This window comes from Micropterus salmoides, unplaced genomic scaffold, assembly GCF_014851395.1.
Source record: "Micropterus salmoides isolate LMB-PRFRI ecotype aquatic unplaced genomic scaffold, ASM1485139v1 Ms_hic_scaffold_2, whole genome shotgun sequence".
In the NCBI taxonomy this organism is placed as follows: Eukaryota; Metazoa; Chordata; class Actinopteri; order Centrarchiformes; family Centrarchidae; genus Micropterus; species Micropterus salmoides.
In genome coordinates this window covers 22,588,965-22,602,496 of record NW_024041150.1, presented here as the reverse complement: position 1 = coordinate 22,602,496, position 13,532 = coordinate 22,588,965, and the positions used below count along the sequence as shown (strand labels likewise).

Sequence of the window (13,532 nt, the reverse complement as noted above, 5' to 3'; positions counted from 1 at the left end):
TAACCAAGTCACTTTAAATTAAGTTGTTATTGCTGCATAATGCTTTCTGAGTATCAAAGAAGCCACATGTGGACACAAGATTTTTCTTCTTTTTTTTTTTTAAAAGGCCAAATCCACACAAACACACACACACAAAATAAAACAACAACAACTGTTTTTGGTGGGCCTGTCAAAGCTCATACATTTGCTTTGTCAATTCTATCAAAAAAATTTAACACAACAAAAATCCCAAAATACAATAACACATCATTACACACCCACCACGCTGTTAAAGCACCACAAAGTAAGAGTCTACAGCCGCGTTACTGGCTCTGTGAGGCTGAAATTAGGCATCACGGTGCTTTGAGCTAAAGCTAATTAGTAGTAGCACCTTCATCCTGAGGAGGACATGAATGTGCAAACCAAATGTCATGGAAATCCATCCATCTGCATGAAGCAACGCGCACCGCAATGCGAGCTCGCGTACGCCGCTGTCAAATTAGTTGAACTTTTGCGCTGAACCCAGCTTCCATGCAGTGCAAATCGCTTCTTTTCTGAAAGGGCCTTTATGGAAGAACGTAGTCCTCTCAAGACCTTCAGTCACTGAACATTAACATAACATCCTGTTACCTCCTCTTGTCTGTGTTGAGACAATGTTGCCAGGTGCAAAACTCTAACAAGAGCTTATAGACTTCCAGGACTATACCATGTAACTGCATTTCCTCTAAAACTTAGATGGATGGACAGTTCAGTTTATTCCTCTCCTTAAAACAATTTCAGTTTGTACATGTTAACAATGAGTCCTCCATGCATGCCAAAGTTAGTCATGGAGTTCCACAAGGATCTGTCTTCGGACCAATCCTGTTCACTTTATATATGCTTTCTTTAGGCAATATTATCAGGAAATATTCCATAAACTTTCATTGTTATGCAGATGATACTCAGTTATATCCATCAATTAAGCCAGATGAAACTAATCAGTTAGCTAAACTTCAAATCTGGATGACCTGTAATTTTCAGTTTAAATGTTAAACTCAGATAAAACTGAAGTTATTGTTCTGGGGCCCAAGCACCTCCATGACGCATTATCTATAGATGGCCTCCAGCACCACTCTGAGGAATCTTGGAGTTATCTTTGATCAGGACATGTCGTATAAGTCTTAAGCCTTTTTTCACCTACGTAATATTGTGAAAATTAGGAACATCCTATCAAAATGATGCAGAAAAACTAGTCCATGCATTTGTTACTTCTTGGCTGGATTACTGAATTCCTCATTATCAGGCAAAAAGTCCAGTAAGACTCTTCAGCTGATCCAGAATGCTGCAGCACGTGTTCTGACAGGAACCAGGAAAAGAGATCATATTTCTCCTGTCTTAGCTTCTTTGCATTGGCTTCCAGTAAAATCCAGAATAGAATTTAAAATCATTCTTCTTACCTACAAAGCTCTTAATAGTCAGGCACCATCTTATCTTAAAGAGCTCATAGTACCTTATTACCCCACCAGAGCACTGCGCTCCCAGAATGCAGGGTTACTTGTGGTTCCTAGAGTCTCCAAAAGTAGAATGGGAGCCAGAGCGTTCAGCTATCAAGCTCCTCTCCTGTGGAACCAGGTTCAAGTTTGGGTTCAGGAGGCAGACACCATCTCCACATTTAAGAGTAGGCTTAAGACTTTCCTCTTTGATAAAGTTTATAGTTAGGGCTGGCTCAGGTGAGTCCTGAACCATCCCTTAGTTATGCTGCTATAGGCCTAGACTGCCAGGGGATTTCCCATGATGCACTGAGCTCCTCTCTCCTCCTCTTTTCTCTCCTTCTGTATGCAACCTCATCCCATTATTGCATGTTACTAACTCGACTTCTCCCCTTTCCCGTAGTCTTGTGCTTTCTCGTCCCTCTCTTCTTCCGACACTTCCTGCAGGTGTTTCTGGCTCTGGAGCTGTGGAGTCTGGATCTGTGGTTGTGAGTCACCTGCTGCCCTCGTGTTCCTGCTCGACACCCTCTGCTACAATTATTGTTACTAGTCCTATTGTTATTATTGTTATTATCATCATTAACATTACGATTATTATGATAAACGTAACTGTATATATCTGTACCATTTTTCATATAGTCTATAGCAACATCAGCTTTACTGTCTGTACCGCTGTGTGTATATTGTATAGGCTGCCTCCCTCCCCTCTCTCTCTCCTTCCATCCCTCTCTCTCTTTCTCTCTGTTCCTCTCTTGCCCTCTCTCTCTCTCTCCTTCACCCCCAACCAGTCGAGGCAGATGGCCGCCCACCCTGAGCCATGGTTCTGCTCGAGGTTTCTGCCTCTTAAAAGGAAGTTTTTCCTTGCCTGGAATTGTTGGGCTTCTGTAAATAACATGACAGAGTATGGTCTAGACATGCTCTCTTAAAAAAGCGCTGTGAGATAACTGTTGTTGTGATTTGGCGCTATATAAATAAAATTCAATTGAATTAATCACAATTTCCCCTGGGGGATAAATGAAGTTAATATTCCTATTATATTAATAATATTTACATATTATAGAAAAATTATTGTTAATGTTATTAAAAATTAAAGATCAACTTAAGTCATTACTAGTGTTGTGAAATTAATTAATAAATAATAATCGTGACTATAATCGTACCAACAAAATCTGTAATTGTTGCATCCCTACAAGGGATTCGTCTTTGGTGAATCCCCTGTAGGATTCGTCATCTGGGGACTGTGAATGTCAGCACCAATTTTCATGGCAATCCATTCAATAGTTGAGAAATTTCTGTGTGGACCAAAGTGGTGGACTGATAGACAGACAGACCAACCAACATTGCCACACATATAGCCACAATGCTAGTGTAGCTCTACAAATATGGTTATATACAAAATATTTTTTAGTAGTTATATTTTTCTTAATTTTAATATTCCAGAAGTTCACAGAATGTTTTCCGTGAAAATAAGTCTTTTAAATAATTATGATAGCATCAGTTTTTGTTTGTAGTAAAATAAGCCGCTACATATATGTGATCGATACATTTTGCCCTGTATTTGTATTAGCAGCAAAAAAGTGGAACCCATCTGAACCACCATACACAAGGTCAAACAGCCACAGCTGGTATTACAATCATTTGTGGTTTTTATTTCTGCTAATCCTTCTTGTGGACCAATGCTCATGTCCTTTAATCGTAGAATAATGATGATGGTTACATTCTGGGTTAGGTATACCGTAGCCCTCCAGATATCAATAACTTAAAGAGATTCTGCTGCAAAAACAGTAAAGATTAGGAAGAAAGATGTTTGCTGCCATTATGATTCCTGGACTATTGGATTCTCTTCAATGTTTCTGAAAAGTGGCCATTTAAAAAAGGTGGCTACGTGACGGTTTCTCAGTCATTCTCCATATCCTCCTCCTCCTGTAGGGCTGCAATTTTCCCAAGATGCAACATCCTGGTGACAAATGGTTGCTTAAAAAGCAGTTTAAGAGGATTACTGTCTGTGTCTGCGCTGTGTGTGAATATATGAGAGCATGAGAGAGAGAGTGACAGAGAAAAGAGAGGCCAAGTAACATCAGCCCACCCCTACTGATTTATTGTTTGTGGAACTACATGAGGAAAACATTTACTTTGGCGAGTTAGCCAAAGGAAGGGGGAACATGATGGTTTACTTCATCACCTGAAAGTGATGAAGCCCTCTGGAAGCTTGCGACAAAATTTCACGGCAGGAAAAAAACTTTTAAACTGAGTGTGTTTTAGTTACTGTCTAAATATACTGTTTCAATGTTGCCCTACTCAAAGCTCTGGAAGCGTATTTACATTGAGAGGCTCATTGTTTGGAACTCTGTGTAGTTCCTTCCAATGTTATTACTCTTTAAAACAGTGTGGGTGTTTGCCCAGGGCAGAAAACTGACTGACATTTGTTGTTTTGGAGTTGGAGGATAGGTTTTCATTTTCTTGAATGAGTGCCCCATGACGGTCATTAGTTATCACACAGCACCATCTCATATTGATCACTTGGAGTAGTCAGGCTATCTGATACCACCTTGTCTCAGTGGTCAACTATGGAGAGATTCACCATCTCCTCTAGATCAACAGCATAAAAAAAATCTGCACAAAGAACACACATCATGTGTATAGGCCTTTCATGTCAAAACACAGTGTTCAGTATTGACTAACGATGGACACATTTTACCACTTGACGAAGCACAGTATGGACAAAAGCACACACCGAAAAACAGAACTGAAATCCAACTCTTCCCATGTACCCCACACATGGTTAATGTAATTATGAATGTTTGATCTGGATCGTGGGAACTGCTTGCATGCATGATAAATAACAGGTCTGTCCAGTCATTAGAGAGCAGTCGAGTTGTTCGCGTGGGTTGCGCTTGGCAAGTTTTCCCTGAGGTTTGGAAGCTGCCATGGTGTATGTGGTCAGCAGGTCAGACATATCTGGCAGCTCATAGTTCAACTGTTCCACTGTCCGCAGACTCAAAGTGTGTTCTTTAAACAAAAACACTTTTACGAGACAGCCTTCAAATGTAGGGAAAGTTACCACTGGATTCAATCTTAACTGACATGATTTCATACAGACCACAGCTGTGTGACAATGGAAAGCTATTTTACCAACCTGTTTTATTTTCTTTTATTTCTAAATGCATTTTAAGCCAAGAGTCCTTGATACTGACATTTATATTTTAGCTAAAGTGTGTGTACCTAAAATGTGTGTGTGTGTGTGTGTGTGTGTGTGTGTGTGTGTGTGTGTGTGTGTGTGTGTGTGTGTGTGTGTGTGTGTGTGTGTATGTGTATATACTGTGTGCTGGTCTTAACCGGACTTGAGAGTGGTCTTATGACTGATACTGTGTGTTTGTTTTTCCTTGATTAACTTGTGAATACAAGTACAAGCTGTCTCTTCTTAATTACTTAAAGCAAAGAATATCGTTTTTAATATAGTCAGCTAGTTGAAATAGACCTGTGAGTAACCGCGACGTGCATTCAGTTGTCGGCAGCACGGCATTAACGCAACTCTGCACAAGGCCGGTGAATGGCAGGCGAGAGAGAGAGAGAGAGAAAAGGGTCTTCAAAAAGCCTCAGTTTAGATGGAAGTTTACAGTGTAAGTTGAATGAATAGAGACTGCAGCTATTCGAGATGTATTTAACAAACAATTAAACATGTTAAGAGTATAAAATAACTTATAAGTCTTTGGTTTTGTTGTAACACTGATAAATAACTTTTGGAGGGAAGGACAGTAAAAACTGTCTTGGGGCCAGTAAGTTTCAAAAGTTTAACATTGAGCCCTGCATAGGAAAATGACTGCATATTTATTGGCCCTCAATGCTGCTATTGTTGGAGTAATTTACTTGTGCTGTGTAACTCATTAGGATAAGATCAAGTTCTACTTAACTGGAAACTTTTGATGGAAGTCTGTGTGTGCTGTTTAAACTACAGCAAGTGTTAACACTTTCCACATCTGTGAGTACTCGAGGGACTACTAGGGTCAGCGTAACGAAAAATAAAAAGTCAAAGGGTGTACATGTAGGTTGTGTGCGGACATCTTTGATACATCGTTGTCCGCGCGCCCACTAGGGCACCAACCGATCGACCACTCATGTGTGTAACAAGCTACAGTCTATGGTAACGAGTCCGCCAAGCTGACTCCAGAAAGTACTACAAACAGAAGTAGTCCGCATTTGTGGCGTCACTTTTTAACTCCCTTGGTACCCCCCATTTGCATCATTTTTCAACGGTTAGGGCTCCGAGGACATATGTGACAACTTGGGGGTGAGAACGGGTTGCCTAAACACAGATCTCCAGGGATTACACAAGAAAGTAGAATTAACTTACATGCATCAGCAATAAAAAAAAATGTTTGGCAGTTCAATCAAAACAGTTTCATATTGATTGTAGCCAATAAAGCAGCCGATTTGTCACTATAGAGTAATACGGCTGCCAAGGTGTCAAGTAAGCTGCTAAATTGCAACAAAGCTGTCAAGTTGGCAAGTGGAGGCCAGGCTGTGTATGAAAAAAATGAATAAGTGACATTCAAAGGTGCCATCTCGTCTGTTAGATCATGTTCTACTTTGCCACAGAAAAATTACTTTTGTATGTAATAAGTCATTTTCCCCAATCATGTTTCTATTCTAATATGCATCATCATGCGTGTATAGTGGACAGTGAAGGGATTTTTACTTTGGTTTCATGTGTGAAACCTTGAATATAACTGAATACATCGTCTCGAAACAAAAGCTGACTGTTGGAGGACAAAATGCTACTTTCAAAGAATCCTTTAAAACCTACACTGCGACGTTTCATGACACTTGCTGATAGAAAAACCTGTCCAACAATAATAAATTGAGGTGAAAAGAGGAGGGAGCATGGAAAACGTCCTTTGTGACACTGCCGCTCACTCTGGTGAACACGCATTGAAGTGCTCCCTCCCTCTCTGATCTATGGACTGTCAGGATGGATATTTGCTGAAATACGTTATCCCATTTCTGCCACACCAATATGAACTGCCCCTGACACCAGCTGAAGTAAATGGGGAGTTTAAAGAAACCCTTTTCTACTGTATATAATTTAAAGCTTTGGTGAGTAAGCCTAACTAGAAAAGTATGTGAAAGATATCAGTTGGATGACGACGCAGCATTTCCAGCGTTTCCAAAATACATGTTTTGTTGTTTCTGAGGGTTTTTGTGTTGGGAAAGATGATTCATACTGTAGATGGACCAAACAGGATTGTGGTTGAAACCGTGACATTTTGACTCCAATTTAGGTCTGGGATTATTCACAGGAAGGATCCAGTGAAGTTCAGCATGCCGCACAGAAAGGACACATGTGGGTAACCTCAGAGTATAACGTTCTTCAACAACAAGTCTCTCACTTTGTTTGTTTATATGTTCCAGAAGTACGGAGATAATCGAGTGGTTAGCTTCTGCCTCTTGAACCACATATGGACCTCCACTTTCTTCAAACTAAATCGCATCACGGTGTCTCCCCAGTTCACTCTCCCTGAGTAAAGAAAATAAAATTAGCTAAATGTGCAACCAACTTTTTTTTTTTTTTTTTAAGTTGGTATTATTATATTTGGTAATATTGTTGTTTTATGATATGGCCATTAAACAATGGCCCCTGTTTACCACCCTACCCAACCATGGTGGTCAAAAGGTAATACTTCTTGTGTGTACATGTTTATTTACAACAAGTACTAAATATTGAGGAACCCAACACTAAAGTTACATAAACAAAAAGGAAAATGATGACTGCAGACGTCCACTGTGTGCCTGTGCAAGCTTATTTTGCAGCTGAAGACAAGGACAGCCTAGACAACAGACCACCATGGATAACTTGGCGAAAAAGACTGACCTAGAAATGTGCTCCCCTCGCTCAGAGACTACAGTGGAAATGTCCCTCCCATATGCACTCATGCCTCAACTGCTCTGGTCAAGTCCAAGTTGTGGGTAACCGAGTGTGAAATGGCATTGCTGTAATGGAGTATCTGCATTCACCAAACAAACACAGAGGTAAATAAAGTTGTTATCCTTCATCTGTACATGAGAAATGAAGCATATGCATACATGATTCAGTTCGATTACAGCAACTTGTTACATCTCTGTTTTAGTCATCAACAGATTAAACAAAAAAGTTTAGGGTAAACCTGCGGGTGTAACGTCTGGTGATGATTAAATGTGGCATGAAATGTGGGTATTCTACCTCTAAAGCAAATCATTCTTCCTCCTACGAACTGTTGTGGGGTAACGTAAATAGATTGAAGAGGTCTTTGAGAATCCACGACAGCTCCACAAACATTAACATTTTCATTCTCCTCTCATCGCTAACAGCCCCAGGGAGACGCAACCATGCGTATTCTATTAACAAAAGGCACGCCCAGTGCTCCCAAGTCTCAGCCTCGATTCATACACATCCACAAATCCCTTGGCAAAAGCTGTTTGTGTTCACTAGAGCCTGCAAGAGGGACAGAAAGAAAAAAACACACTGAGACAAAGACGGAGAAAGGAGAGAGAGATGTAAGAAAAGCTGAAGAACAAACCTACAGAAAACGTCACTTCTTGCAACATAACACAGCCCTGGCTGCAGACTCCTACCACGCACACAGTTAACTGTAACAAAATCAAAGTACAATAAAATACTATGTTAAAACCTTGTTAAAAGTCAAGGAACAGAAAGGCCAGAGCCAACTAATGTTAATGATCAAGAGGTATAAGGTCTTACACGGCTGCCTGCACACGTTGCAAGGCATATTTAAGTTAGAAATAATCATTATTTACTTCCTGTATTCTCATTGTCTTTTGAATGGTAGCCTCACAGTTTTCTGATCAACTTACAGCAGTAATGTGCGCATTAAAATGGCAAACAAGTGTCCAAATATATCAGTTTTATTAACTTCAATCGCTAGGACACATCTTACTTCAAATCTATCATGTAAAATCCAAATTATTTTGAATGTAAATTAGCTTTTGCCTGGATAATCTATGATTTAGAAACAAAATAGACTAAAATTTAATAGCTGTGCATTTTTTCCTTAATATTTGCAGGTTAATGTCAACTAATAAATCTGAATTGCAACAAATGACAATTTCTGTTTCTTCTCGGCTCAGACCTGGGTGCTGGTCTGAGCCGAGTGGTGAGTGTTTCCAGGGCACAATAGATTTTGGGTGGCATGTCACTTTAAGAAAAGCTTCCCTTTCCGTGCAGTGCAGTCCAGATGACATGTTTTTGACACGATCTTAGACAAGTACACACACACACACACACACACACACACACACACACACCTGCAATGTCACTGTGTAAAATATCTGCAGAGCGGTGACATCATCAATAGAAGGCTTTGAGCCATGAAGAGTGCAGGAGATGTGGTTCATCTGGCTACAGGCAGCACAGGCTGGGATTAAAAAGCCTGGTGCTACCCGGGGCAGGTAAAGCAGAGGACATTGTGAATCCGAATTTTCATACAAGGATATGATAATACAGAAAAATCACCATTGTGCAGTAACTGCCATCCTGCCCTCTCTCAAATAGGTGACTCTGATGCACCGTGTTCATTAACCCGAGAATGAATATTATACTTCACAGAAAGCAAAATATCCCTTGCAATTCAATAGCTTGCTTCTTTGCACACCTTTGCAAGTTCCCTGCAGTCGAGACACATGGACAGCGGGGATCATTTTCTTGTCTGATAGAAAATGAATGCATAGTTAATTTCACAGTAGGTACATGTAGAGCCAAGTAGAATTGCTGATGGAGGGAAGTTGTTTGCCCAGCATGTAGGCAACACATCACTGACATTTGCCTCTATTCATTTGTGCTAGGTCTCGGGCCTGCTGTGAGCTAGACCAGTCAGAATAGCAAAATGGTCACCTTGGTGGGCAAAGTTGAAGAGCCAATCACACTTAAGAGCTGGCTTCTCTCAGGCTGTAATGAAATAGGCATGGTCACATACAAACCATATTTTGAAATGGCCTGGTATATAGTTCAGCACCACAAGATTGGCCTGATTCGATCATTAGGGCCCTGCTATCAGCCTGTCTAGGTTTTGGCTTGCAAGAGCAAATTTATAAACTGTGGGACAGGCAGAAATAGTTTGATGTGTGTTAATGCATTCCCTATAAAAGTGTTAAATGAATGTAGTTTGGTCTTGATCTGTGTATTATATGACCACAAGCAATGTTTTACAGCACACATTTGAGTTAGTTAGAGAATCAGCCCAATAAGTTTTGCTGTTGCTATTTCTGAATCCAACTTTCTTGGACTCCAAGTACTGCACTGGGCTCTGATAGTGAAAGGTGTTTATCATGTAATGGTATCCACAGTGGAGCCACTGCAGGGCGCAGATAGCAAGCTGCTGTTTTCAGATCAGTTCTGTTCCAGCAGTCATAATGGCTGCCGCTATGATTAAAGATTGAGAGAGAGTGTTCTTGGACCTTCATCATTGCGTCTCTCTGGGGCAAGTTAGGACTGAAGTGATTCATCGCTCAAATGACACACAAACGCAATTGTGTTGTTAGGCTTTCTGTATAATTATGTCCTTCCCATATTCCCTGACCTGCGAAGTCCCACTTTTCCTTTGGAGATCTAGAAATAAGTTTTGCCAAGTTTGCATTCGACTGGCTTTTTGGACCCTCAAACAAAACAGTAAAAAATTTTTAAAAAAAAAAACATAAAAACACATCAAAAATGATAAATGAGCTACAACTAACAGAGGGGTTATCTCTCTTTTCTCAGGTTATCTTCAAGAGTTTATGCCACACCCATGCTATGTGACAGCAGAGTGGCTACAGTGAGTATTTTACCCACAATTCCTCTTCTCCTGTGTGCTTTCCCACGTCACCTCAGTGGGGTGGGGCGCCCTCACCTCAACAGAAAGTGGCAACCAAGATGCTAAGAGGTAAATGAAATGCAGCCATATCCTTGTATATCACTGCAAAGGTAGTTGTGACTTGAGACAAGGAAAGACAACACTGACCCCTAGGTGTAGAAAATGTAATAATAACATGAAAAGTAGATTGAGGGTTAAGAGGGAGGAGATGCCTTTCCAGCAAGCAAGTACAGTCTCATACCTGCATAAGCCTTTAATAAGGTACTTCTGTTGCTTAGGTTGTGCAATCAAAGTGTTTAATTAATGCTGATTAATGGTCTTATGGTCTTACCTTACTTGATCACATTTAAATAACAAATATTTGACATTGGCAGCACGACACAAAGAGGAAAAAAGTTTTAAAAAATGATCTCTTAACTTAGACAAGCCAGTTTGGTTATAACTACAGGAAAAACAAACATGGTTTTGGTATGTCTGCAAGTGAAACTGATGAGGAAAATGTAAGAGTGATGAAAGAAGGTGAAAGACAGGCCAGTGACTTTCGGGTATTCTTACATTACCAGAACTAAGGTACAGTTCTCTGTACCTTACATTAATTTAGTCAAGATAACTGAATATAATCAGTGCTCCAAACTGGTCTTAGACAAACATTTCTATCAATGCAAGCAGTGAGTCCATCAGCAGCTCTTGAATCCCCTCTCTTCTTTTCACTGTGTCTCTCACATACAGCTCAACTCGTTGCACCTGGCTATTGCTAATCTGGCTCTAAGCAGCGTGGGCGGCAGTGGGCAATGGTACAAAGGAGCTGCTGGGTGAAAAACTGTGGGGAGACAGGAGTGATTGACGGCTATAATTAGCCTGCTGAAGTTGTGCCGACGGAACGAGGCAGAGGGGAGGAGCCGGGGTGTTCGGAGAGCATCTAGTACACTTTGATACACACAAACTTGCACGTTTTTATGCAAACAAGTGTCACGATGTATGGGCACAGAAATCTGCACTCCTGCAATGCATTGCAATATACGACGGCTGGAAAAAAACACAATGCAAGTAACATCATGTCAATGTGTACGCCACCCACTTTGTGAGGAGGCAAAGGGTTTCCTTTGCTTCTTTCTACTTACATAAATTCTGCCTTCCAAAAAGCATAAAACCATACAGACTGACTAGAATGCAGAAATTCGCAACACAGAAGTTACACTCGCTACAGTCGGTGACATATGCAGAGCTATAGGTTCTAGGCACATTCAGCACAAATAAAAGGCTTGACGTGAAAGCGCAGTACCTAATAATGCAACAGCTCCACCAAAACATGGGGAGAACAATGCACAGCTACAGTGCATATTAAATAGTTTAACCAGAATATGAAACGAGCACTTCCACAGTATAATAAACACATGTATCTTACCATAATGTAGGCCTAGTTAACAAGCTACGAACGAGTTTGCATTTCTCCACAACCTTGTCAATCACATCAGAGTCCAGGTTCATTAGGATCTCCTTCTCTGTCGCCATCAGCACAAGGGCCATTGTCCTGTGACATTCTTCCTCATGTGATGCTTGATCTACTTTAACATGGAGAAACTTTTTCAAATGCCACTTGTGTGCAGGAGAGGGTCAACAAAAATGTGTAGCCTATTTTGTGATGGGCATGAGCTGAACAAGTTTAAGCTGCTGCAAGAGCAAACAGCAGCACAGTGCACAGTTCTTGCACATTTCACATTTTTTGCTCACCAGATCAGTTTCATCTTTCTCCATCTCATCACTGTCCTCTTCCACCATCTCCGAGGCAACAGGTTGTGACAGTCTGTGAAAAAAAATAAATCAATTAATTTCACACAGATTTCTCCCTCAGCCAATAGAGCTGTATTTTCTTTCAGCTTGGTCAGTGATAACCAAAATGATGGTGATAATGTTATAAGCGATCATGCTCAATTTCTGGCTTCTGCCTTCACGCGACCTTTCATCTGGCTAAATAGGCCTCAAAGGGGTTCATGATTGTGTTTATTCAAAGGTACATTTGGGCCTATATGAAATGTATGGGCTGCGTGCATAAATGCATTTTTTTTAAATAATCCAAGACAGAATTACCCTTAGGAAAGCAAAATCCAGGAATAGACCTCATAGTTGTTGTGTTTTTTTTTTTCATACACACAAATGAGCTACTTTTAATATTAAGGTGAGACCAAAGGCATTTTTCTCCTAGGTCTCAAATTCAACTCAGGAGAAACAACCACATATAATCTTTCTTAGGGGACCATGAGATCAGAGAAAAGGCTCAAAGAAATCTCAGCTATGACTCCTAGGATCTCATGATTCTTCTCAAATATGTCTCAGTTTTCTCAAGCAATGACCCATTCTGAGCACACATATAGAGAGGGCAGCCCTTCTGGCATTTGCCCAAATTGGCCAGTCCTAACTGTCTGCAAATGTGCATTCAAATTAGGCCCTCTTAAAGTAACATACGGACCAACCAATTTAATATGTACCTTTTTGTGGAGGTGCTCTACTCTGTCGACTCTGCTGTCACATCTCTAGGTTAATGTGTGAGAGGAGCCACGGCGCGTAGCTTTAATGTAATTTTATGTGAGCTGTGCGCAGTCGACATTAGCTAACAGTGAAGTAACTTCACTGACAAATTAGCTACATGGCTTTATGTGGCCTGTCTCGTCATTGTTTACCACAAGCAGAAACGTAGCTTTGCAACAAGTCCTCACCACTTGCCCTGTCCCCACAATACCTCACAAAGTTAACACTGCATCAACTAACGTTACTTCCCTCAATATGTTAACTAAATTAGCCTGTGCACCTGTCAAATACCTGGCAAGCCACTGAAACGAGTGCCCTGAAACATACAGTAAGCTTGCTTGCTTTGCTATTAACGTCATGTATTGCTTACCTTATTTTATGCTTGCTTTGGCAAGTATAAGTGGCAATAAAAATTTTACATGGTCCCTGCTGTCTCTGTAACGTTAAGCTTTGCACTGCAGAATTTACAGCTGTTTGTTTTCTTGTGGACGTTGTTTTACAGATTCATTTTTATGGTTTAGGTAGCCAATTTGTATGACGAAGATTTTGCTAACATATCCCTGACAGCCACTGGTTCTGTCTCCCGCATTCATTTTCTTGAAGTGCGTGTAAAGGGGCCCGGGGAGGGGTGACAGCCTTTGACAGCAACAAACATTTCAATTTAGCAATCACTCACGCTATTGGTTGCATTTGAAGCATTAAGTTTTACATCCAT

The 13,532-nt window shown here is 40.6% G+C and overlaps 1 long non-coding RNA gene across 1 annotated transcript in view; it reads right to left on the bottom strand.

Moving 5' to 3' along the window:
* Positions 1–7,224: 7,224 nt before the first annotated feature.
* Positions 7,225–13,532, bottom strand: part of LOC119913081 — a 38,317-nt gene continuing 32,009 nt past the window's right edge. Inside the window, exons 2-3 of the long non-coding RNA XR_005446364.1 lie at positions 12,023–12,095; positions 7,225–7,450 (exon numbers count right to left, since the gene is read on the bottom strand). This is a non-coding gene — a long non-coding RNA (uncharacterized LOC119913081). The remainder of the gene's footprint in view (positions 7,451–12,022; positions 12,096–13,532) is intronic.